General features: G+C 55.4%; 1 long non-coding RNA gene across 15 annotated transcripts in view; it reads left to right on the top strand.

Annotated features, from left to right (window-relative positions):
- The first annotated feature begins 2,825 nt into the window (after positions 1-2,825).
- The window catches only part of LOC123853820 (uncharacterized), a 211,861-nt gene continuing 189,688 nt past the window's right edge, over positions 2,826-24,998 (top strand). For 14 of the 15 annotated variants that reach the window (XR_010408637.1, XR_010408635.1, XR_010408644.1 and 11 more), the window contains exon 1: positions 2,832-3,376. This is a non-coding gene — a long non-coding RNA (uncharacterized LOC123853820). Of the gene's footprint in view, positions 3,377-24,998 lie in introns of all 15 variants that reach the window. The other variant, XR_006793209.2, reaches the window with a different exon arrangement.

Raw genomic sequence — 24,998 nt, 5'->3', positions numbered from 1 at the left:
TTCAAGTCAGACCGTAGAAGACTCTGATGCCAGGCTGTCGAGTCTATATGTAATTTTTGTGGTCAGTGAGGGGCACCTGGAGGTACTTTTCCTCCACAATTTTCATTTCTATTTACTTGAAATCTGACACACATTCTGCATTTAATATGTAAAGTAGGGGTCCAAGAATAGCCAAGAAACTCTTGAAGAAGGACAAAGTGGGCGAAACAGCCCACAAAATGTTAAGATATCAGAATTTTGTGAGAGTTAGAGCAGTGTGGTGGGAGTGCAGAGTTAGAAAAATTGACCAGTGGGACAGAGCAGAAAGCTATGAACCTGCCCCCAAAATATGCGAACATGATGCACAAGGGAGTTGGTATTACAATTGTTTTATCACCTATGTATGTGAGGTATTTAAAAGATGTAAAACACATTTTTAACTTTTAAAATAATGTTTCAGTTTTTTGTTTTAAAGATTTTATTTATTTATTTGACAGAGAGAGAGAGATAGCGAGAGCAGGAACACAAGCAGGGGGAGTGGGAGAGTGAGAAGCAGGCTTCCTGCCGAGCAGGGAGCCCGATGTGGGACTTGATCCCAGGACCCTGGGATCTTGACCTGAGCCGAAGGCAGACACTTAACGACTGAGCCACCCAGGTGCCCAATAATGTTTCAGTTTTAGAATAGATTTCCAGAGCAAAAATAGTAGAGAGTTCCATACACCTCAAACCCAGTCCCCCTATTAGCATCTTTAATTAGTATGGTGTACTTGTAACAATTAATGAATCGATATTGATACATTGTAATTGACTGAACTCCATACTTTATTCAGATTTCCTTAGTTTTGATCTAGTATCCTTTTTCTAGGCCAGGATGTCTCTGGGCTGTGACAGTGTCTCAGACTTTCCCTGTTTTTGATGACCTTGACATTTTTTGATGACCTTGACATTTTTTGATGACCTTGACATTTTTGAGGGGTACTGGTCATGTATTTTGTAGACTGTCCCTCCACTGGAATTCTTCTCTTGATTAGATGATGACGGGGTTACAACCACTCCCCCGTCCATACTTTACTCTTGGAAGGAAGTCACTTTTGGGCAGCCTACACGTAAGGAGTAGAAAGTTATGCTCTACTTCCTTGAGGGCAGAATACCTACATAAATTTTTAAAATTATTCTGCACAGATTTATTTTCCTCCATACATGAGTCAGTATGGACTCATGAATATTTATATTTTTTTACTTTGGGTTATAATCCAGTACTACCGTACTTACGTTGTTACTCAGCTCGTTTCCCAGCTTTGGATATTAGGAACACTTTCAGGTGGTTTCTGTATCCCTTTGATGTACCCCCATCATTGTGGGTGTGTGTATGCTCATGCTTTCTTACTTTTTTAACATTTTATTTATTCATTTGAGAGAGGGAGAGAGTGAGAGAGCACAATCAGGGGGAGTGGCTGAGGGAGAGGGAGAAGCAAAATCCCCGCTGAGCTGGGAGCCCAATGCGGGACTCGAGCCCAGGACATTGGGATCATGACCTGAGCCGAAGGCAGACGCTCAACTGACTTAGCCACCCAGGTGCCCCTCTTACTTTCTGGCACTACCGGATGGCTCCAGTCTCACCTTGTATATTACCTGCCACAAACCTAAACTCAGCCATTTCTTTGAGGAGCCCTGGTTCCTTTCATTGCCCAGCGACATGAGAAACAAACCATGGATCTAATGCTCATTGCTGCTGGGGTGTCATTGTTTCTACATCCTCTTAGCAGAGGGAGCAGGGAGGTCTGTGTGGATAGGAACCCGTGTACACATATGTGTAAATATCCTCCAGGACTCTGAGATGATAAACGTCTGTCACTCTAAGCCACCCCGTTTGTACAGCTGCCGTAGGAAATTGATCCAAGACCCTTCCCCTCCTCCCCAGTGAGTCCCCCCTTCCTTCTTTTATACCCTCATGGTTTCTCCCACACAGCCAGCTGTCTGCCTGCCTTTGTTGTTTTGTGTTTTGTGTGTCTCTTTGTTTGGCTACTTCCTACCCATTCCTTCCAGACTCTTCTCAGACACCAGCCCTCTGGACGCCTTGGCTGATGCCCCCAGGAACCGTTAGGTGCCCTGGTCCACACAGTTACTGCAACGTCACTGCCTCCTCTCACTTGACTGTGGGCTCCTTGAGGGAGGACTCCTGCCTTTGCCAGTGTGTGCAGGTGCTCAGGTGTTGGAGGCACGGGGAGGCAGCTGCAGAAACTGAAGCCTGATTAAGCGAGTGGCAGCTCCAGAATTTTAATCTGGGCCGGAGGGGGGGCGGGTCCCAGGATGGAATTTGGTTTTCAGAGGTGGAGCCTCGAAACCACATTTGCTTAGCACTTAACAAAGGTAAGGAAATTACAGTTCATGTTAGAGATGGGGAGATCAGGCCCCCCTGTGCCGGCGGGCCAGCAATGAGTGTGCTCACCTCCCTCTACAACCCCGTGGAAGCAAACTGTAATATCCTGTGTGTCCGATGAAGAAGCCGAGGTATACATCGTAACTCCTCGTTGGCAGGCTGGGACTGCGACCTAGCTGGCTTCGTCTGACTCCAGCAGGGCTACCAGGTCTTGTCATCCTGGGCGGCATTTAGCCAAGACCTAACGAGGTTGACAGCGAGGCCCGCAAGGGAGCGCGGCTGTTTCGGGCGGACCCCAACCTTTCCTACAGCTGTTCTGCATTTGCCGTGACTAGGTGGAAGGAACTACACCTCCCAGGAAGCAGTGCGGCCCCCTGGCTGCCCCTCCCACGCCCCGCCCACACCGCCCCGCCCCTCCTCGGGCCGGCTAGTATATAAGGGCCGCATGGCCCGCCGCCGCAGAGCGCGGAGGCAGTGCGGGCGCGCGGCGCACGGCTGCGCCCGGGAGGAAGCGGCCAGCGCAGTGGGCGCCCGCGGCTCCGCGCTCCTCCCCCCGCCACTCCTGCCCCGCGGCGCCCACCCTACGGCGCCCGGGCCCCGCGGACCTGAGACCCTGAGGCCGAGAGCGGAACTGCCCTGGGCGCTTTCCCGGGCTTGGCGGAGAGGAGCCCGGCGGGGCTCTCAGGGCTCGCGCTGGCAGTGCGCAGCGAGGAAAGGAGAGCTGCGTTCGGCTGGGTGCCCTCGGAGCGCCGGGAGGCGGGGTGCGCTCGCCCCCAGGCTGGGGGGGGGGTGCTGCCAACTGAGAAGCCCCGCGGCGAGGTGCTGTCATCTCCGCGGGGCCTGAGCACAGAGCCCGGGGCTGCCGGCGCTTTGGCCTTGGACGGAAAGTGGGGAAGGGCTCCGGACCCCCTAACATGGATTACTTGGTGTGTGTCAGCCGGGCTCCGAAGACCCACGACCGCGTCTCCATCCTTGGATTGACTGATTCTACCTAGCAGTCGGGTCGCTGACCTGGAGGTACGTTTCCCTGCGGGATTCGAGGGAGGGGGTGTGAGTTGACTCGTCTCCCCTCCCGCGCCCCCCACCCCATCCTCCCCCGCGACGCCTTTCTGAAGGTCTCGGGTTTGGATCGAATTTTTCGCTCTCGTGTTGACATCTCCGCAGAGGTCAGTTGGCCATCCCTGTGCCTCCGGGCGGAGCCAGTTTGGCCCGGCTCGCGGGGGTCAGCGTTCCTCCGGGCGTTCCGGGTCCGCGCCGTCCGGCTGCCCCGCGGGGCAGACCCCTCGCGGGGGGAAAGGCCGCTCGCCCCTACCGTTGCCCTCGTGGCCCTCCGGGGCCCGTTACTTCGGGAGCGGTGCCGCCTCGGCGAGCTCCCGGCCTCTGCTCACGGGCGACCCAGAATGCGGCTGGGCCGCCGCGCCTCTCGCCGTGGGGGCTGGGGCTTTTCTGGATGTCCCTGTCGCCGGGCCTAGGGTGAGCAGCTGCACCGCAGGGCCACCGGTCAGGCGGACGCCGGGGTGGTGTGGACAGGGCTTTCTGAAGGGGTGGAGATGGACGGATTTCGGTCCACTGCGTCCACGCGCGCCTCTACCCGGTACCCCCGCCCCCGCCCCCAGCGCCGTCTGTTAATGGAAGGGGTTCAGGGCCAGCGTGGGGAGGGGGCTTAGTCTTGAGTCCTGAACAAAAAAGCAGACCGCTTCTGTACCCGTAGCTCTGTCCTCTCCTTGTCCTTTGGCGTCCGTGCCTGTCACTGAGTCTGCGCCGATTAGATGTTTGTTGAATGAATGACTGAGCGAGTACGGTCTTGATGTACAGATAAACCGGGGTCCTCCTTTATCTTCTCCCTCCTTGCCGCTTGTCCTCGACTCCAGGACTCCCCCCGCACCTCCCCGAAGATGGCTTCCTGGAGATGCTTTCCCCAGATGTGGGATTCCCTTCTCTCCCCACAACCCTATGGTGATGATCCATTTCCTGCCCAGAAGTCCCTCCTGCACAGACAACTTCTGGTCGCTGTCAGGGGTCTCCCTGGGGATGTTCTCAGAGCGCCATGCCTCCAGTGAGCACCTGCTTGGGGAAGCGGGGAAGGTCAGGCGCCACAGGAGGAGAAAAGGTGGTGTGTGTTGGTACTGTACCCTCCCCCCAGGAGCCTGTTCCTCTGGCCACACCCAGGTCCCTGGAAGTGCTCAGGTGGGCCCTTTCCCACCCTTTTCCCCTGCCAGCCCCCCCCCCCAGACGGACTCTTAAACTGTCCCACGATTGACCTGCAGCTCCACCTCTGCATCTCACTTGATTTTAAAAGTAATTCATGCTCGCTCTCTTCTTTAGAAAAGCACAAAAAAGTGGAAAAAGCAGGAAGAAATAACCCAGTCCCGAGTAGTGCCGACTATTTGATGCATTTCCTCACTGCTGAAACCCTGCAATGTCTACAACTTTGGGTACTGCTTTTTTCCTTTCGATTTTACTTGAACAGTCCCCAAATAATGATCGTATTCCTCTGCCCGCATCAAATCCTAATCTGACAGTTGCCCTCTTGTTGGACACTAAGGTATTTCTGTATTTTTACCCTGAGAAGTAGTGCATTGGTGAGCATCTTTTGTACATAAAGATTTGTCCACTTTTTGGATTATTTGCTTTGGAGAATTCCCAGAAATCACTCTCTTTGCTTTAAGTCAGAGTCACGTCTGGAGTGAGAGGAAGGCCCCTCTGGCTGGATATTTCCGAGGTGGGCCTACAGGAAGAGAGCCCCACGTATCCATCACTTACTACCACGGCTAGGAGCCAGAATATGGTAGGCGCTGGGAAGACACTTGCTGAGTAAATGCAGTGTTGTGTTCATTTCGGTTTTCCTGAAGCCAGTATTGGTATGAGAATCACTTAAAGTTTGCATCCAGGTCTACGATGTAAATTATTTTAGCAAGGCCTCAGGGGAGATTTAGTAGGCAGCTGGATTAAAAATGCTGTCCTTTTTTTTTTTTTTTTTTTTTTTTAAAGAGAATTCACTTTTGATTTTGATAGAAATCTAGATTTACAGGAAAGTCACAAAAATAATACATGGAGTTCCCCTATACCCTTCACCCAGCTTCCCTAAATGTTAACATCTTACTAGCCACAGCGTGGTGGTCAAAGCCAGGGGATTAACATTAACAGAATACTTGGAACTAATCTTCGGGCCTTATTCACATTTCTCCAGTTGTCCCATTAATATCCTTTTTCTGGTCCAGGATCCAATTCACAACCTTGCATTGCAGAAAATTCTGTCTTCTAAAAAAAGTGGAAGTTGAGAGGGATTCAGAAGATGCTCTTCTTTTTTTTTTTTAAACCACCTTATTGAGGTGTGACTGATGTACCCAAAGCTGGACAGATGTAATGTATAGAACTTGATGAGCTTGGTAATGAGTGGACGCCGTGAGACCTTTACCACAGCCTAGGCCATAAACAGGCATTGCCTCCAAAAGTTTCCTCCCTCCCTCTTTATCATCATTATTATTTTGTTGATAAGAACACTTACCAGAAGATCTTCCCTCTTAGCAAATGTTTAAGTATACAGTGCAGTATTGTTAGCTATGGACGCTGAGCCCTATGGGAGAACACTAGGCCTTATTCATCGCAGCAGAGTGTCTTTATTCTGGAGAAGATTTTAAATCGAGCCTTCCTCCACCACTTTCTTCCCCAGGTTAACTCGCCCCTCGTCCCTCCTTATTTAGGGCCGGCAGCGCAGCTGAGACCCATCAGGGCCCGGAGGGGAGAGGAGCCCGGACTGGGAACGGCAGGAGCTTCTCTGTGTCCCCCTCCTTCCTTCCCCTGACACCTCCACGGGGAGTGAGTCGTTTAGTAAAAATGGGGTTATAGCTTGATCTGTCCTGACACGTCTTCCAAGGGGTAGGTGGATGGATGACATCCGGTGTGCGTGAGAGCGAGCCGCTCTCGAGCCGCGATCGAATCCACTGCTGGCAAGTCCACTGCCGTGCAATACCTGTGCGCGTGACTCACGGCGGCCTGAGTAGCAGGTGTGCTGGGCGGCTAAGCGTGCAGACCCAGCAGAGAGTGTGTTTCCTGGTTATCTTGGCACATTTAAAGGAACAAAGGGTTCTGCTCTTCCCTTGGACTGGGTTTTGGGTATTGTCAAGCCATTAAGGGCAGGAAGTGATCCCCCTTCTCTTTAGGGGACTTCTTTCTCCCGAGAGGGGTGAGGAGAGCCAGCCCGAGGGGGTTTTGGAAGCGGGGCCGGCTGCCGAGGATGGAGGCTGGCCCCAGGGACTTTGCATAAGAGAACGCCCGAGTTCACCGTGGAGGAAGCCCATGATGGAGGCCCTTCTGCCCCTATAGCAGAGGCCACGTTAGCCTAAATCGCCTGCCAACAGCACACACTCGAATTAGGGCCCTCTCAGCTTGGGGTGGCTGCCCACACAGAGCGGAGGGAATGTTTGTTTGCGATCAGGGAGTTTAGAGTTACCTGAATCTCAACATAACAGACTTCGCTTGTCCAGATAGAGTTTCGGTGGGGTGTGGTGAGGGCACGGTCGCCTAGAGTCAATTTTTCTTTTCCTCTTTGTGGCACTTGCAGCCTTCCTATCATCTCTCGTGAGCTGGAGCTACTCGTCCTCTCTCCCTCCCGCTCTCTCCGTGCACCGGCCCAGACGTTTCTCTGCCACCAGGCAGCTCCAGTGAGGAGCCTAACAAGAAGTCTTGGTGGGAGCCGGGTTGGGGATGTTGTGACTGGTTCTGGAACACCTTCTTGTGTCTACACCTGCCTAGTCCCTCTCCTCAGTGACTCCTCATGGGCCCCCCCTTCTCAGGAGCCTCTGCTCTTCCCGGCTCAGACTCTTCACTTTGAGCTGCCCCACCAGTCCCTCAAGTTGTGGTTTGCACAAGAACGGATTGCTTGGGGAACTCGTTAAAAATGAATCCTCTCAGCAGCCATCTTGCCCTTCCACCCCCTCCTTATGTATGAGAGCAGGGGGCTGCTCAGAGGCCTGCATTTTTAACAGACTCCCCAGGCCATTCCAGTACAGATGGACACTTTAAGAATCAGGGATTGGACTGACTTCTTGGCCAGCAAAAGCGTGAACTGAGACTTTTCCCCACTGAAGCTGCTTTCTTTTTGCTCCTCCAGGAAGCCTTCCAGCCTTACCTCCACCTGGTCTGGGCCCCCCATGTGCACTTACTTGGTTTGTTGGTACATGTTTTGAAATCAAAGGCTTGCAATCAGGTATCCGTTGTGTTTGGTGAGGATAGAAATGGCTGTGTTTGGGTGAATGATAAAGGATCAGCAGTGTGGGCTTTGGGAATAGATGAGATCTGCAGGCTCTCCCCTCCATGGGTTTGTGAGTTCCCCGGGAGCTGGAAGAAGATGCCCCGTACTGGTACTTTTGTTTGTTGTGCCCACGCAGACTACTGCTACTTCTGTTTCTGGACATTGGAGCCGGTTGGGGTCCTCCACGGCGGGGTAGCACCCCCTTCTTCACATGGGAGATGCACCCAGCTCACTTTATAGGAGGAAGAGAATGGTCCTGGATGAATGTGCTCGCTTTGATCCATGCCATCGGCTAAAGATGCCCCGTACAAAATCGCACGCTTTGCAGACTAGGTTTGTGCCTGGAAAGTCTTTACAAAACCAAACCAATCTCCGTTGATCACATGACGTGCAAAAGGCCTGGAGGAAGCATCCGAGCGAGCGAGCGAGCGAGCAAGCGAGTGAGCAAGCGAGTGAGCAAGCGAGCGGAGGAATGCTGAAAAGGCTAGTTTCTGTCGAAGCATTCTTTTTGTGATGTGAATCATCGCCTCCTCCCGCATTTGGTTTGTTGGTACAGGTTTTCACATAGAAGTCTTGAAACCAGGTGCTTTTTGGGAGTTGGTTAAGACAGCAGTGGCTGCATGGGGACGGATGATCAAGTCCTGGGTCTCCAGAAATGAGTCAGACCTTCAGTCTCTCCCCTCGGGTCTGTGAGCCCCCCGAGCTCCCATCGTCGTTTGGAAAATGCCCCTTACAAGGGTCTGGTTGTAGTGATTTTCGGACCCCTTTCCTTTCCTCAGAAGTGACCTTGTCTCACTTTAGAGTCGTCTGTGCTTTCCTTGGGCCGGAGAAGCCCCGGTGGGACCATCTCTGCTTGTGCTGAGATCCGGCCGACGAGGCATTCGCCACTCACCGCCTGCCCGGTGAGCCCTTTCCCTCACCGCAGACACGTGGCCCGTCCTTTGCCAGCACACTCCCTCTCTCGCCACTTCTGCAGGTATTGAGCGCCTGCTGGATGCTTCCTCAGACACCGCTGCCGCCCCTTGCGTCCTTCTCCTGCGGCCGTGGGGTTGGCGGGAAGCTGGCTTGGTTTCGCTGCCTCTGCAGGGGAAGGTTCTGCCGTGCTTTAGGCGTGGAAGGGAAGGTCTCTGAGAGGCTGGCCTTTGGGGACCGATCCTTGGGCGTGTGGGTGGGTGCAGGCCTCAGGAGCTCTAAGTGACAATGGTCTCAGCAGTTGTACTTTCTTCACTTGGCTAATTTAAAAGATTTTCACCTTTTATTATAGCGGCAAATTTTACCAGGGTAACCATTTTTCTTTCTTTCTTTTTTTTTTTTTTTTAAGATTTTCTTTATTTATTTGACAGAGGGAACACAAGCAGGGGGAGTGGGAGAGGGAGAAGCAGGCTTCCTGCGGAGCGGGGAGCCCATTGCGGGGCTGGATCGCAGGACCCTGGGATCAGGACCTGAGCCGAAGGCAGGTTCATTGCTTAACCAACTGAGCCACCCAGGCGCCCCCAGGGTCACCATTTATCATGTGCTCAGTTAATGGCTTTCACACTGCCTTTCCGCCTGGCCACCCTCCATCCCCAGACCTTCCTCAGCCACCCCAGCTGAGACCCTGCGCCCTTTCAACACTAACTCCCTGTCCTCCTCCCTCCACCCCTGGCAGCCACCGTTCTGCTTTCTGTCTCCATCAGAAGCGCAGTCACAGAGTATTTGTCCTTCCGTGTCTGCCTTACGTCACTGAGCGTCGCGTCCCCCGGGTTGACCGGTGTTGTAACAGGTGTCGGAATTTCTTTCCATTTGAAGGCCGAATCACTTTGCATGGTGTGTGGAGACCACATTTTGTTTATTCATCCTCCTGTTGATGGACATTTGGTGGCTTCTACCTCTTGGCCACTGTGACTAATGCTGAGTGAACTTGGGTGTGCCAATATCTGTCCCCGTCCCCGCTTTCAGTTCTTCTGTGTATATGCCCAGAAGTGGGATTGCTGGACCATAGAGTCATCTCATGTGTGATTTTTTTTTTTTTTTTTTTTTTTTTGAGGAGCCACCGGCCTGTTTTTCCACAGCAGCTGCAGAATTATACATTCCCACCAGCTTCCCCACATCCCTGCCAACACGTTTCTTTTTGTTTTTGATAATAGCCATCCCATTGAGTGTGAAGTGGCACTTTAATTTTCAAGGCAGATAGACCAGGGTGGTTAGATTGTTTCCTGCCCGGATTTACACTCAGGATGTCTGTGGATCTCCTTTTCTCTTTGAGGAAGAATCTTCCCTGGGAGCTAAGTGCCTCCCGGGGAAATGAGGAGCAGGGGGTTTAAGCAGGCAACACTCAGGTCCGGGTCTGCTTTGTACATTAAACCGTTTGGTGATCTAGCGAGTTCTTTAGGTCCTGCTTCTTTGCACTGGAGCTTTTCAAGTGATTTTGTGTCCATATCCCATCTGGTACCACCGTCGACCTGGCGACACAGCCAGGTATCATCCCCATTTTCCAGAAGAGGATATCAAGGCACAGGTCAGTGATATGATGCAGAAAGAAACCGACCCAGAAGGACCAGCCCATCTCCTAACCCAGCACACACTGTGAACAGTGAGCGGAAAGCCTGCTTCTCCCTCTCCCGCTCCCCCTGCTTGTGTTCCCTCTCTTGCTGTCTCTCTCTCTGTCAAATAAATAAAATCTTAAAAACAAACAAACAAACAAAAATGTCCTTTTGAGCACAGTCGTGCTTCATCAGATTTCTGTCGTGGCTCCCGTGGAGAGCCCCAGTTAGCGGCTGGGTCAAGATGCCCAGCTCCCTCCCTCGGTTTTCTTCCCGAAGCCTCGTTTGAGCCCCAAAAACTCACGCTTTCCCGGTTGGTCATCGGACATCCCCAGTGTGCGTCCACCTCAGGGGGCGGGAGGGCGGTTAGGTGTTTGTAGTAAGTGGTCTTCTTGGCCTGGGGACCGATTGTGGCTGGTCTTCAGCTTTGCCTCTCCCAGCCTCTGCAGTTTCCCCCAAGGGGCAGAAGGAGAGGCACCTTCAGTCCTAGGAGCCATCATGAACGTGATTCTAGTTCATTTCGATTTTTGTCATTCTGATGTTTCTTTTTATTTTTATTTTTTATTTATTATTATTTTTAAAGATTTTATTTATTTATTTGAGAGAGAGAATGAGATAGAGAGCATGAGAGGGGGGAGGGTCAGAGAGAGAGGCAGACTCCCTGCTGAGCAGGGAGCCCGACGTGGGACTCCATCCCGGGACTCCAGGATCATGACCTGAGCCGAAGGCAGTCGCTCAACCAACTGAGCCGCCCAGGCGCCCTGTTTCTTTTTATTTTTAAAATGAAGCAGCAAGAAACAAAGATGTTATTCCTGTGCATGGGGTGACAGAATAGGATGTTCCCCAGCCCCGGGAGGCTTTCTTCTCTCTGGGAGGGGAAAGGAGGAGGTGCCTGCCCGTGACCTCTCCCCACCCTGGCCCCTGCCTGTGAGCCTTCCTCCTATGACTTCGCACAAGGCTTGTCTGGTGGCCTCAGGGTCACCCTGGGGGAGGCTTCTCTGAATTTAAGGGAATTCGTGGCCACTGGCAAGCCAGTTGGGAAATTTAGATGTTTGGGTTTTTAATTAAATTTCTTAGGTAGAAACCAGGACTGTGGTTAACCAGAGAGCTGAGGCGGTCCCGGTTTCGAATTCCACCCTGACCATGGGGCTTCTCCACCTTTCCTGGAATTGTTTTCCTGGTCACTTCCCGCTGACCTGTTTTTATCCTGTTCTCCCCCACATGTTGTCTTGGAACGAACACCTTTCCTCTTTTCCAGATTCGTTCTCTCTGCCCTTGTCTTCCTGGCATCTGTCTGTAGGGCGCCGACTTGAGGAAGAGGCCTGTGGGGCTGCCCTCCTGGTTCGCAGTCGGAATGGCCATTTGATAGCACCTGTCCCCTAAACTGGGACCTTGCCCCGTTCCTTCTGCCTTCCTGGGGGAGGGGTCAACATATACGGTCCGCCAACCACTGGTTATATTGGGATGGGGAGAGAAGCCAACCCTTTTGCAGGCTGGGGGCAGGTGGTTCCGGCGTCTCTCTCTTCATCCTCATGGACCTGGGTGTAGGTGAGCATCATTATCTCTGATGTCAGAGGTTTAGAGACCTTAAGGAATATCCTTAGGGCTCCAGATCTTTGAAGGATGGAGCCATGGTTCAGACTCCGGTCTTGGCATATGCCCGACACTGGGGTCCCATCCTGGCCCAGTCACCAACCTCTGTGTGACATGGTGCAAGTCACCAGCTCCCTCTGGGCTCCATTCCTCATCCCTAAAAGAAGAGTCTATTTTTAGCTTGGGTGCTTTTGGTTGCAAGTTCCAGAGAAACCAATTCTAACTGGCTTAAATCACCAAGTTTTGGGTTGTTCATTTGACTGGAAAGTCTAGGTGTTGTGCTTTTAGGTGATTTGGGGTGCTTTGGCTCTCTGTTTTTCTCTGGTGCTTTTCGTTCTTGTGTTTTAATTTCTCGGTGGAAACAGAAAGGGCAGAAGTATTTGCAGACCCCTGCCTCCACAGACCCAGAGCAAGAGAATGCTCTTTTTCTCAGCTTTCCAGAGGGCTGACCCCACGGGAGCTCACCCCCGGATCCATCTGTGGGGCCAGGAGGTGGGGGCCAGTGATTGGCCAGCCTGCGCTCACATGCCTCACAGCTCATCTGTGGGTGGAGGCAGCTTCCCTCCTCAGAGCCACTGGGATGCGCCAATGGAAATTAGGGCCTTAGGAGCAGGGCGGGATGCAGGGAAGCATCAGATATTTGCTATGAATGAGCTGGACCACTGGATAATCTGCCGGAATGAATGGTGGGTGGGCAGGGAAGTCATTGTGCTTCCCGTTGTATAGCTAGGACCTAGGAGGTGTAGGGGCATGGTAATGCTCAGTGACAGGTGGCAAATGGACGAACCTTACCAGTTCTTTCCTCCTCTGAGTTTCTGAACTCGAGAGTCCATTTTTTTTTTTTTTTCCATGGGACATCATCTTGCTGCATCAGGGAGCTGGGGCTTTGGCTCTTGGATCTCCAAGTCCTGCCTTGCCGGGGGTCGCCCATGGCTGGGTTCTCATTTACCTGCATGACAGAGTTGTCCCCGGAATAGCCACTTGATGCTTGGAATGACCGCTCTCACCTGAGACTTCCTCAAAATAGAAGGAAAACACCTCCCCCGATCGTGAGCCCCTCCAGGCTAATGGTGTTGCTCCTGGTCTACCTTGCAGAGGCAGATTTGGTCCTATTCCTGGTGTGAAAAGCGCAGCGATGGGAGATGGGGCTAATGGGTTTGTGCAGACTTCTCGCTGAGCTCCTGTGTTTGGCAGCCCAGGGAGGAGACCGAGCACCCAGGTAGATCAGACAGAGGGCTTGTCCTGGACCAGCCGCCCATGTGGACTTACTTCGATGGTGTTCACACACACGGCTGCCAACCTGTGCCCCGGCTTCTGGGGGCTCTGTGTTAGAGGGACGGCTCTGCTCTCTGGGCTGCTGAACTCCAGCTGGGGGCCGTCCTTGCTTGCTTTGCACGTTACACAGGTGGGCTTTGTTTGGGGAGCAGTGACTCATGCATCTGGGTTGTGCGAGCTCTTAAAGGCAGCTGTGCGGCCCTGGCAGGTGTTCCTGGCTGTCCTCATTTGCCTTCCGTGAGGAAAAAGGCTCATTGTCATGGTGATAGATGATTTCTACTCCAAAGCTGGAGTGTCAATAGCCTCTTTCGGATGAGGGGGGTGCAGTGGAGGAGAGGGGTGATGGTCATGTATTAAAGTGATGGAAGTCCTAGGACATGTGCTAGCTACTGCATTTAGTATTTCCCCACTTACTAGACAAGGAAGCTGAGGCTCCCAGGGCTTAAGTCCCTTGTCAAAGTTACCTTGCCGGTCCGGGGAAGAGCCAGACCTTGATCTGCCCCCAGGTTGGCGCATGACTGCATCCCTCTAGCTTCTGGCTGCAAGCTTGTCCCCCCAGCCTCTTTTGGAGAGTGCTCAGAGTCACACATAGACTTGATAACGTCTCCATAGCTCTGATTCATCCTTCACCTCTTGCTCCTGAGTAACCCATGGGCGAGTTTGAAACAACGTTTCCTTCTCCCTTCTCAGTGAAGTCAGCGTTAAAAAAATTTACACCAAATCCATTGAAAGATTCATCTACTAGAGTTTCCCCGATGAGGACCTGTCACTCACTGCTCCCTGGGTTCCAGGCCTTTCCCCGAGTTCTACCTCTTCTGCCTTGCCATCCTCCCCTTCCTCTCTGCAGATACAAACTCCGGTTGGGAGAATAAGTCCTTGCGCCCTGGCAAGCATGGAGTCAGGCTCCGGATGCAGGTCTCTTTCGTTTTGAAACTACTACATTTCCCTGTAGTATTGTCCTGACTCTGTGCACTTAGGCGATGCTCGTGTCCCGGGCACGCATCGACGTCATCCGTCCCCTTGTCGTTGACATCCTGTGAGGGATGCTCAAGCCATGGCATACCCAGTTGGGTTCCTGTCACATTTTCTATCTCCTACCATCATCAGCATTTAGAGTGATGATTCTGGGGCGGTCTAGCCTCCTCACTAGGGGAACCTTGTAAGGTTGGGTGCACCTGTTTGAACAGGACAGGGAAGTAGACTGACCCACAATCAAGGCGTTCGATGGAAATGCTGTGTTGAAGGGGGTGTAACTCTCCGTTACCGGGACAGCGTAGTGTGCACTTTACTCCTTGAGCTCAAAGCTGAGCTGAGCTTTCAGACCACACCTGTAGCTAGGCCTGCCCTTCTGATGTTCTACTTGGAAATTGGACAGAGTTGTCCTGGGCTGTATCAGCATCACCTCCACATGGGTTAAGGTCAGGGGAGAAATCCTTGCCTCATCTGGGCTGCACTCCCATTAGCCACCATGCGCTCTGTCCTTTGCTCAAAGAACCTTTTAATTGACATGATTGGGAGGGTGGAGAATGGAGCCCGTGTGGCCTTGGGGTGGGGGTGGGGTAGCGGTCAGGGTGTGTCTAGTTCGCAGATCAGATGGACTGAATCTTGGATTCTTCCTCCCCCTTCTTTTCTTGCCCCTCCTTGGCTTAAAACCCTTATCAGTGTTACAGAAATGGACGCGCTCCTTGGCTCTGTCTGCTTGGGCCGTAGTTGTCTCTCTGTGCTTGGCTGCTGCTGGATTTAACTGGGGATGAACATTTCCACTTTCTAGTCGAGAGGTCTAGTTCCCTTTGGGTTTTCTTCTTGGAAGCGAAGAACTTGGGCTGCAATGGGTAGAATTTGGGAAGCCCAGCACGGGGCTTCCATTGGCTTGACTGCAGCGACCCACGACTGTGGTGACCCGCCAGCCCCAGGAGCCCTGTTGGCCTGAGTGGATGGACGGCAGTGGGGTGTTGGGGAGGAGGCAGTGAGGGGCCCTCGATGGTCCTCCTTCCTGGGGGGTCTGCAGTGGGCTTGTCTCAACCCACTCTTCCCTGTGACCTGTTAGTCACAACTTTTGCTGAGGGGCTGTGTCCTTCTTGTCTCCTTCCCCTGCTCTCCCCGTGCTTAGTCAGTGACACTCACAGGTGGAGGGGACCTGGAATCCAGTATTGCTGTCCAGTGGTTGTTTAGGTTGTCCTTAAACTCACCGATGGGCGCTCACTCTCTATTTTTGCTCCTATCCGATCTCTCCCTTCCCGGAACGTCTGTATTGCTAACAGTCTAATATATACTGCCGGGATTGGTTCACATACGTGGATTTTTCTTCTTCAGTGCAATCAGAAGTATGCATCATGGCACCTGGCCTGATGCCGACTCCAGTATAAACAGTATCTACTCGGGGAGGTGACAGGTCAAAGGCCCACGCTCCCCTGCCATCTTGTTGCTGTGTGTGGCTGTGGGTGCGGGGTCCGTGGACTCTGGCTGCATCATCCGGACACATTGCATTGAGAAAATGGCCACGCAACGCACCTTGCCTTTTTGGAAGGTGTTACTGGCCTTGCTCCAAGTGGTCCTGGGCATCGCACGCTTCTGTCCCTTGTGCCTAGAACTGGGGGCTCAGCCAAGAGCCCTGGTTTTGCCCGTTTTCAAGTCTTCTGATTTGCTTTGTGGCTTTGGGCAGGTTCTGCTGCATCTTGGGGCCTCAGCTTCCTCCCTGTGCACCTTAGAGTGTACTCGGTGGTTCCTTGATTCATTTCGGCTTGGAGGGTGTCTGCTTGTTTCCCTTACTGTTTTCGGCAGATGGCCCGGAGCAAGGTAGGCAAGAAGAAACGCCCGATTGTTCTTGGTGGACACATCACTCCCCATTCTTTCTGCTGAACCTCTCAGCTTCCTGGAGAAGTACTTCATTAAACAGAAACGAAATCAAAACACACAGCCGTCTCGTGGGGCGACCTTTATAAAACATCATTTGTGATCGTTTGGGATGTCTTCCGAAATAAGTTAGGGTGACCTTGTACCAAAATAAGCAACTAGAGGAGTAAATTACGCTCCTTGCCCGGTGGCTGGAGAGAATTTTATTTATGGAAGGGCCTGGGGGTGTCCTGCCTCCCCCTACCCTTTCCACAGGGAACCTTTGGACTCAAGCTGCCTTCAATCCAAAGGATCAATCCTTTACTACAATGGAGTGAAGGCCCTTCGCGTAGGTCAAAATGAGATGCTTTTCTCCTTGCTGGCGGTTCCCGACCTGGCTTTGGGAGGCAGACCCAGCTCCAGCGAACACAGCCATGCCAGCAGGAACACAGCCTCTGCTCTGCGGGGTGGTCTCTCTGGGGCATTTCTGGTGCCCTCGAGGCAGAGATGCCTGGTTATAACCTGAATTGTTCTGGGAGGGAGAAGTCCTCACCACGCCCCCTTTTCCTCCCGCCCTAACTGCCCTCCCCTCCTCCTAGGAAAGAAAAAAAATCATTCCCCCTTTCTGCATCTGTGTCTTTAAGAATTCCCTCCATTGTAGCCCGGGGACAGAGACCCTTCTGTGAGAGTCTGTTGGAGGCCTGTCCTCCGTGACACCCCGCCCCCCATATTAAAAGACCATCCGAACAAGCTCCCCATTCTCCTCTGGAGAGGGTCCCTCTGTCCCAAGCCAAGCAACTCTTAAGGGAGCGTTTATCCTGGGATACTCAGCTTACAAAGCCGGCTGCAGCGTCACATAAACTCGCTCAGACCCGCGGGGAGAAGGACAAAACCCCCTTTATTTTCACCCCTGCAGGGAGACCAATAGAGACTTTGTGCCGGAGAGCAGGGGTCTGAGCAAACAGAGGAGGGGTCTGTGGTGGGGCTGGTAGGGGAGAGCCTTGTGGGCCATTATCTTATCAGCTTATCCTTAGGGGGAATCTCAGCAGGGGGCAGGGGGCTCTAACTCAGCCAGAACCACCTTGGCTCTCCCCTCCAGGTCCCCGAGAAGCTCTTGGGCGAGTCTGTCTTGGTTTGCCAGGAGGAATCCCTCCTTTCTTTCTTTGACCTGTTTGGACAGGGCAACACTCATGCGCTGGGTGTGCGCATGCGTGTGTGTGCATCTGGGTGTGGTTGTGTGCGTGCGCCCCACCTGGGGGTCTGCGGGGCCCACCCTCCGACCCCCCCATGTGGCCCCTGCCGTAACTCTGGTGTAGCCTTTGTTAAATGTGGCAAGAGGTTTGCACTCAGTCACGTAAACCAGAAATTTCTGTGATTGGGTATTTGAATGGGAGGGGGTCTTGTTAGTTGAACACCTACTGAGTGCTCTGCAGATCTGGGATGGAGGCCCAGAGAAGGACGGTGCCTGGCGTCCCGTCACCAAGCAGTGGCGAGCTTGGGGTTGCAGCCCTGCCTTGTCTGAGCCTGGAGCCTCTGCCTACTGCCCAGCAGGAGGGCCCAGCACAGCTAAAGGGCCGGTGGGGAGGAGCTGAGGGATTCAGGGGCACAGCCGAAGGAGGGTGCTGCCAGGCCCTCGCCTTCTGGCCTGGCTTGGGTTTGGGGCTTTTCACTCCCTCCTGCTGCTCCTTGCTCCCTTCACCCAATACCGGCTGGAAACCTGCTCTTTAGTGCTGGAAAGCTCTGCCCTGTGCCCTCGGGGCGCTCGGCTCCCACGTGTGCCTGCTCTGGTGGGGAGCCTGCAGAGAGGCTGCCCGGCTGGGGCTGGGAGGGAGACGCCTGACTGCTGCAGCAAACAAGCTGAGTTAAGGAACCTTGCCAGAGCCGTGGTCAAGAGAGAACCTTCTCCATGAATGTCTGAGGGAGGGGAACCCAGCCCCAGCTCCCAGCCCCCCTGCCCAGCCCCAAATCTGTTTCTTCCCATTTTCTTTCCTCAGGGTGGTGGGTTGACCTGTATGTGGGAGTTGGGGGGGGGGGGCTCCTGAAATGCCTAAGTTGCCTGTGTCCCATCTCTGCACAGCCCTTCCCAGGAGTGGGTGCCCGGAGGGGCGGGGTGGGGGTGAAGTGGCAGCCAGGAGGGCTCTCCCAGCAGGGCTTCATGGCCGAGTTCAGGGTCCCTATGACACATCACAGCTGCCAGGGCAGTCAGGGCCTCGCATCCCAGGGCGGGAGGCTCCTGGGCCTTCCCCTTGTCTGGCGGAGCCTGCCTCGCCCACGGCCGGCGGGCTGTGCCCTGGGTCTGCCTGCAGGGTGAACCAGGAGGACGACAGTTGCCCCTAACCCCTGGGAAAGTGGTGGAGGAGCCACCTTGGTGAGAACTTGACCTCCTACAGACAGACAGACAGATAGCAGGACCCCCGGGCTCTGCAGATGCACTTCCTGCAGGAGGAGGAGGTTGGGTCTCAGAGTAGGTGCTGGGCACGAGTAGGGGTCCGGGAGAGGGAAGAACAACAGCTCCATCTCGGACAGTTGGAGGGTGGGTCTCTGCATCCGTGGTGTGTTCCTGGACTAGTCTCCCAGGACCGGACCGAAAAAATGAGTATTACTGGCCTGGAGTCCCCACCGACCGTGGGCTCCAGAATATTCCCCGGGGACATTTACACCACAGTGGCAACCTGCACCAGAGGGGGCCAGGGGCAGGTGGGTGTGGATCAGGGTCACTCCGGGCAGCGCAGTGGCTTTCACGGGTGTGCCCTGGTTGTGTAGAGGTTTGGGTGCCTCGATCTATAGACTGGTCGTCGAAAGGGGGCTGAAAGTTGTCTTGGATCCAGGGTCTCCATACCAGCTTGCTACTTCCCAGGAGAGAGAGCTCGGAGAGCTCACCCTGCCTCTCTGTGCCTTTGCTCATTTCGTAGGCAAAATACTGAGATGTGCTCCAGGGTTCCATCCGGCTCTAGAAAGAACACGGTCACGTGTTTCGTGATGGGCATACACGTGGCTCTGTGTGTCTGGGTTTGCGCACGGACTCTCTTGGCTCCCGGTTCTTCATTCGCATTTCCCTGTGCCTCGGGTCCCTCCTGCCCTGGTAGGCTGGCATCCCACCTCTCCAGCCCTGCGCAGAGGAGGGTGGGACCCCTGCCATGGCCACAGCGAGAATGTGAGAACCCACTGGCGCATACGGCCTGGCCGAGGGCAGGGAGGGCCAGGAGCATCAGCTTGGGGTCAGAAGTCAAGGTGCTGGTCTCCTGGAGGGTGGCTGGCCTCTCTTGTCTCGGCCCTGCTGGGGGGCTGGCAAGCAGGCAGGACCGTGCGTGAAGTCCGGGCTCCGAGCGGGTGACTGAGGAGGTAGGGCAGCTGCTCTCCATCGCCTTGCGGCTTCTTTCACACCCAAGGAAAGCTGGAGGCTCCGGGGATTGCTTTGGAGGCTGGGGACAGCGCACGTGGGGGTCTGTGTTTGGGCAGGATGACGTGTGCCGTCCTTTGGCTCCTCGCTCCCGCACACCGGCGCAGCCCACATTCAAGCCCTTTTCACTGGTGCTCGTCCTTCCCTGGCGCCCACATGCCCTCCCACCCCGTGCCTGGTCGACCTCATCAATGTGACCGGGAGAAAAGTCGGTCTGTGCTTGGCTTAATCCGTCCTGTCGTTGACTTCGGCAGTGGGCGAGGGGAGCCCTCTTGATGAGAGGCGTGTTTTGGCAAGTGGACTGAGCATCCTCCTGCTTTATCCTCGGCCTTGTTAATTGCCACCCCCCTGTGTTTGTTCCCCCTCCCCGGTTCCAGGCCTGAGTGGGAGGAAGGGGGCTGGGTTTTGGAGTCGCCCACCGACGCGGCCTCTCCCTGGACTGCACCTTCACGCACTCACACTCACCCCTTTGCCCGGGCAGGTTTCTCTCTCCCCTGGACATAAGCCTCCTGTTCTTGCGCTGGGGGAGGGCGACACTTAGCACAAGGGAGACTTCAGCGGGGAAGGGGGAGCTGGGCGGGCTGGTGGGGTAAGTGGCAGGGGGTGGGAGAGTGTTGTCATTTATTAGGTCCCTGAAAACAATACGGGGTTTGTCTCTGGGGGACGGTGGTGCCTGGGGAGGCAAGCCAAGATGGGCCCAAGCAGAAAGAAAACAAGCACAGGTCTGACGAAAATGTGGTGACCCCGAGGAGCAGGGAGAAAAGCACCTTTGTTTAGGGAGGTCAGGGCAAGCAAGGGACGGGGAAGCAGGGGGAAGGCATGTGGGGAGGACTCCCATGCAGGATGGATCGCAGTTTCTGTGTCGGGAACATGGGCCCCTCGAAGGACAACAAGCTCCATGGCAGTTTGTGGGGTGGCTGGCCCCGATGCCTTGCATTCTGGGCTGGGTTCGCCGGATCCGTTCCTCATCCGCTCTGCTCCCTGAGGGGGGCCCGAGAGAAGATCCCACATGAGAGTCTTCTGGGGTTTTTGGGAAGGAGGATGGATAGAGGGGTCTGTCTTCTTTTGGGGGCTCCCGGTGGGCTACAGTTTTGCTTCCCACTCGGCCTGATTGAATGGTCTGACTCTGAGCAGAGAAGCCCCCTCCCCCCCAACCTGGAGGCAGGCCCTATGGGACGTGGGGAGAAGGGCACTCGTGGGACACCGTTCACCTGGCCACAGGTAGTGACAGAGACCTCGGGTGTCTGGGGGCTGCAGGAGGAGGCATGAGACCTTCTTGCTGGACCGCTTTCCACCTTGGACCCTCCATGACCACCCCTGCGCACTTCCCTGATTGCAGACGCCCTGCTGCCCCCTGTGGATGGGTCTCCCCAAACCCAGTGACTCACTTTGGTTCCTAACTAATGATTTCTTGGTTTTTAACCAGAGGGGCTTTTAGAGCCCCCGCTGGCTTCCCATGTCCTGTCTCTCTTTGGCAGAAGCAGTGCCCTGTCTGGTACGACCCCTGCAGTTTTTGGTGTCGCGGTGCATTTGCCCTTGTTCAGGCGCTGCGTGCTTGAGGACCCCAGCAGGAGACGCAGTCCCGGGGGGTGGTGAGAACGGGGCCCCCCGCTCTCCAGTGAGGGGTCTTGTTCCCAGGACAGCAGCCCTCACGGCCCACAAGGAGCCCCCCTCCGAGCTGGGTGAAGTGGGACTGCCAGCCACCTGCCAGTGGGAGCCGTGATGGAGAAGCCTGCTGGTGGCTGTGGACCCTCAGCTCTGACACACTCGGCAGGGGTGGGGAGGGGGCGCGGGGGGAGCAGAATCGCACTGGGCTGGTTTAACCCCGTTCTGAGAGAGGAGTTCTGCACTGTTGAAGTTCTGTGCTTGAGAGTTAACAGCTAGTGCTCATACTCTTAGCTGGTAACAGCAGTTGCTCGTTCTGTGTTCCCAGCATCCATCGCTGTGAGGCGTGCACACAGCCATGCCCACATGGGCCTACGGGGAAGCTTGCTCGGACACGTGTGTACGCAGCCATGTACGCTCACGTATTCCTCACGATGGCCCTGTGGGGAAGGCATCATCCTTACCCGTGTTTCCCCGAGGAGGAAGGTCAGAGATCGCCCAGCTGGCCGGTGGTGCAGGCTGGTCCTGGGCTCAGAGGTGGTGCTCTGAGTGAACCGAAGGACTGAGCCGGGGGTTCCGTGGTCATGTCAGCCCTCCCCGCAGCCTTGCAAGGCCTTTGTGTGTCCTCCTCTTGCAGTGACAGAGCTCACCAAGGTCGAATGACTTGGCTCGAGGTCACCCACCTGCCCGCCAAGCTCTGTCGACCCTAAAAGCCGGTGTTCCCTCGCAGAGACCTGCGGGGTGGTTCCCACTACCTGTTGGCAAGTGGTCTTGCAGGAGTGTTGAGATCATTATGTCGGTATGTGTTGTGTTTGAGGGACACGCAGAAGCCGGCGTGTCCGTCCCCGGCTCACGAGGGCGGTGGTGGGAGGAGGACGGGGTTCGCTCTGCCCTGCCGCTCTCCTGGCTCGGCCCCCACGGGCCATTTCCTTGGCTCCCGGGGGCCCAGCCTCCGTCTTCATCATCGATGATGACGCATCAGCCTCGCGAAGCTGCCACCGCGGCTGGGACGGGGCCGAGCGGGACCTGCTGTTCTTGAAGGAAATCGGTTCGGCTTCCCTGTGGTTTGGGGCCTGCTCCGCTTAGCGGGGTCTCCTTCATTGTTTGCGGGGGGATCTGGAGCTAAGGTGGGAGGAAGGGGAGCAGATGGTACCCAGGGGCTGGGTTTGTGGTCTTGAGCTGTGGGGTCCAGCAGGTTTCCTGAGGGAGGCAGGGGAGCTCGAGGACATGGTATTGCTCAGGGCTGGTTATTCCAGGCCTCTCCTGTGGGCCCTTGTCTTCACTGACTTGGGGATCTCCTCCCGCCCCTTCCGCTGGCCCTCCTGCCCCCTGCGCACCCTCCCTCTTCTTCCTCGTCCTCCCTCCTCCCCCTCGTCCTCCCTCCCCCCCCCCGCCGCGTCCTCCCTCTCCCCGGCGCCCTCCCTCCCCTCCTCGCCCTCCCTCCCCTCCTCGCCCTCCCTCCCCTCCTCGCCCTCCCTCCCCCTCCTCGCCCTCCCTCCCCCTCCTCGCCCTCCCTCCCCCTCCTCGCCCTCCCTCCCCTCCTCGCCCTCCCTCCCCTCCTCGCCCTCCCTCCCCCTCCTCGTCCTCCTTCCCCCTCCTCCCCCTCCCTCCTCCCCCTCATCCTTCCTCCCCCTCCTCGCCCTCCCTCCCCCTCCTCGTCCTCCCTCCCCCTCCTCGTCCTCCCTCCCCCTCCTCGTCCTCCCTCCCCCTCCTCGTCCTCCCTCCTCCCCCTCGTCCTCCCTCCTCCCCCTCGTCCTCCCTCCTCCCCCTCGTCCTCCCTCCCCCTCTTTGTCCTCCCTCCTCCCCCTCGTCCTCCCTCCCCCTCTTTGTCCTCCCTCCTCCCCCTCGTCCTCCCTCCTCCCCCCCGCCCTCCCTCCCCCTCCTCGCCCTCCCTGCCCCTCCTCGCCCTCCCTCCCCCTCCTCGTCCTCCCTCCCCCTCCTCGTCCTCCCTCCCCCTCTTTGCCCTCCCTCCCCCTCTTTGTCCTCCCTCCCCCTCCTCGCCCTCCCTCCTCCCCCTTGTCTTCCCTCCCCCTCCTCGTCCTCCCTCCCCCTCCTCGTCCTCCCTCCCCCTCCTTGTCCTCCCTCCCCCTCCTTGTCCTCCCTCCCCCTCCTCGTCCTCCCTCCCCCTCTTTGTCCTCCCTCCCCCTCTTTGTCCTCCCTCCCCCTCTTTGTCCTCCCTCCCCCTCCTCGCTCTCCCTCCTCCCCCTTGTCCTCCCTCCCCCTTTGCCCTTGCCTGGCTACCTCTCCTTAAAAGCACAGGCCCCCGATGATAGCGGAGCGCCTACCATGTGTCGGGCTCTGCCACGTTCCTTCCACGTGCCTCGTCCTGACACAAACATTGGAAGGGATTCCAGTTTGCGGCTGGTTTTACCGATGCGGTTTGAGGTGTTCAGTGTCCCGTTGAGCAGCTTCACAGCTGGTGAGGGGCCGAGCGGGGGATTTTAAACCGGGTCTCAGGACTCGTACTTCTCTGACCCTCCGGCCTCCATCAAAGCCAGCTCAGCCCCCAGGTCCTCTGAGAGGCGCTCCTGGGGACCCCTCCCCTCCAGGCCGCGGCTCAAAATTTGGATTTTTTAACACTTACTTTTTAGACCCTGGTTGATGTTTTCTTCTCAGCTACCTTGAGCTGCTTTTTTAGTGTATGTACAAGGTTGTAAACTTGAAAACACAAAGCACTTTTTCTATTACCTTTGTGTCCCCCAGAGCATCAAACACAGGGCCGGGCACACTGCAGAGATCTCTTTAAGTACTTGTTAAATGGAAAGAGAAAGCACCAAAGTGGCCTTTGAGTGTGTATGCCATGCTCCCTTCTGGGGGCATTGCACGTGCGGGTGAATATTAGCCTCATTTTACAGATGAGAAAACAGCAAGGCAGACCCGGGATCAGACAGCTGCTGAGGGGCTCGGCTTGTCTGACCTGGAAACCCACGGTCTGTGCAGAGACCCATCTCTGTGGGCGACCTGCCCACCACCACCGGCGACATTCCTGGGAAGGCTCGCTGGCCTCCGGTGGCGGCTCTGAACGTGATGTTTCATTTTTTTTCCCACAGCCTCCTACGTGGACACCAACTCCTTTTTTTAAAACCACCTTTATTGAGAAATAACTTACATCCTATAAAATCCATCTACGGTAATGTACAAGTCAGTGAATTTCAATAAATGTGTAGACTTGTGTGACCATCACTGCAATGTAGTTTTTGTCCCACAAGGCTCTTCTGAAACATTTATAGCAACCCCCCCCCCCCCCCCCCCCGCCAACTGGCCCAGATTTCCTGGTGCCTGTTAGCAGCTGGCCCCCCCTCCCTGGCCAGCCCTAGGTGACTGCTGATCTGCTCTGGAAATTTGCCCTGTATGGGCATGTGGTGTCCACGCAATGATACAACATCACTTAGGAGGATTCTGAGAAGTGGCCAAGTGGCCACCGACGACTTTTCAGTGAGTCGTGTGTGTGTCCAGACTTAAATACAGGGCCTCGAATGGGTTAACTGGAAACGTGCAACACAGGTGGAGTTGGGGTGGGGGCTGCACCTGGGGCTCTGAGCGGTGTCTCGTCTTCAGTGCTTCCTGCCGGGGCTCCTGATCCGCACGCCCCACCTTGCCAGCCAGCTTTAATGGACCTGGCTTCCTCCTTCCGGGCGGTTTCGGCTTAATTAAGTCATAATGACAGACGGAGGAGCTCTGTTTCCTGGCAATTATAATAAGTGGAAGATTGGAACTTGGGCCCGCCCTCTGCCCAGCCGGGAAGGACTTGACCCTCCCAGGGCCTCCTTCCTGCTCCCCAGAGAGGGTCTGGGAGGATGTTGGCAAATTCCCTCCTCTCTCCAAGGCTCCCCAGGGCCGTAGCTGAGTTTTCTCTTCCCTGGCTGATTCTCAAGGCTGTGGCATACAAGGGTCAAAAAAAAAAAGACCGTTTAGATGTATTTTCAGGTGTTTTTCCTCTCTACCTCCCCAGCCCCAGCCCCCATCCAAGGAGACAGGGAGAGAGGAGCCGTTTATTCATTCAGCAAACTTGTCCTGGGTGTCTGGCATGGGCAGGGGAGGAGAGAGACGGGAAGAGAGAGCCAGCCTCAGCGCCAGTCCCAGCCCCGCTGGGAGGGGAAGGGAAGGTGCGAGGCGCTCAGCCCGAGGCGGCGTGAACAAGGGTGTGGGCTCCCCAGT

The sequence above is a fragment of the Mirounga angustirostris genome, unplaced genomic scaffold, assembly GCF_029215605.1.
Source record: "Mirounga angustirostris isolate CCGP_5_RB_7025 unplaced genomic scaffold, mMirAng1.0.hap1 SCAF_17, whole genome shotgun sequence".
In the NCBI taxonomy this organism is placed as follows: domain Eukaryota; kingdom Metazoa; phylum Chordata; class Mammalia; order Carnivora; family Phocidae; genus Mirounga; species Mirounga angustirostris.
The sequence above is the reverse complement of the archived record's forward strand: the minus strand, read 5'-3'. Positions and strand labels throughout refer to the sequence as shown.